The sequence below is a fragment of the Bison bison genome, unplaced genomic scaffold (genome assembly GCF_000754665.1).
Source record: "Bison bison bison isolate TAMUID 2011002044 unplaced genomic scaffold, Bison_UMD1.0 scf7180017864065, whole genome shotgun sequence".
NCBI lineage: Eukaryota > Metazoa > Chordata > Mammalia > Artiodactyla > Bovidae > Bison > Bison bison.
In genome coordinates, this window is record NW_011494637.1 from 149,651 (window position 1) to 150,452 (window position 802).

Genomic DNA, 802 nt, shown 5'->3' on the forward strand with positions numbered 1-802 from the left:
AACACATGTGCCACAGCGACTGAAACCCTTTGCAACAAAAGCCACCGCAACCAGAAGCCTGCCCACCGCAAGGAAGAGTAGCCCTCCCTCGCCGCAGCTAGAGAAAGCCAGAGCGCAGCGACAGTGATGTGCCACTGCACAAAGGTAAATAAATGAGTAAATCTTTAGAAAGAACATAAACCACCAGAATGAATCAGGAGCTCGGAACAGAGACCAGGATGGCCACGGGCTCACTCGGCAACCCTTTCCGGACCCGAGAGACACAGCCTGGGCTACCCTCCCCCGCCTTCAGCATTTACGGACAACTTCAAAGATGGACTTGGACGCTCTTTCGATTCTTTTATTGACAATTTGAGTACGACCTTAGACAACTGTTGCCGAGTATTTCCTTATACAAGTTAGAAAAAAATACTCTTCTGCAAAGACTCTTTTCTTTTGCTAGATTCAGATTTTTGTGACATTGTTCAGTGCTCAGACATGTTCATTTATAGTGGTTTGTGATTCAGACTCATTTACAGTGGCTGTTTGTCATTTAACTTGTTTTGAGAATCAATTTATGCTAATTTTGAAAAAAGAATAAAGGAAGGCTACCATCAGGAAAAGAGCTGAGACCTAGGGCTTCTACTGCTGGAACAAGTGGGAGTAAAGTGCTCAGCTTGGCATCCCCAACAAACCATGCAAATCGGGGAGGAGGCAATAACAGCAGCATCATTAAACCTCAGACCCATGGAGGGTATGAAACGCTGGGAGCACCCCACGACAGAGAGAGCCATCTGATTGTTCTGCGGGGTCGGGGGTAAGG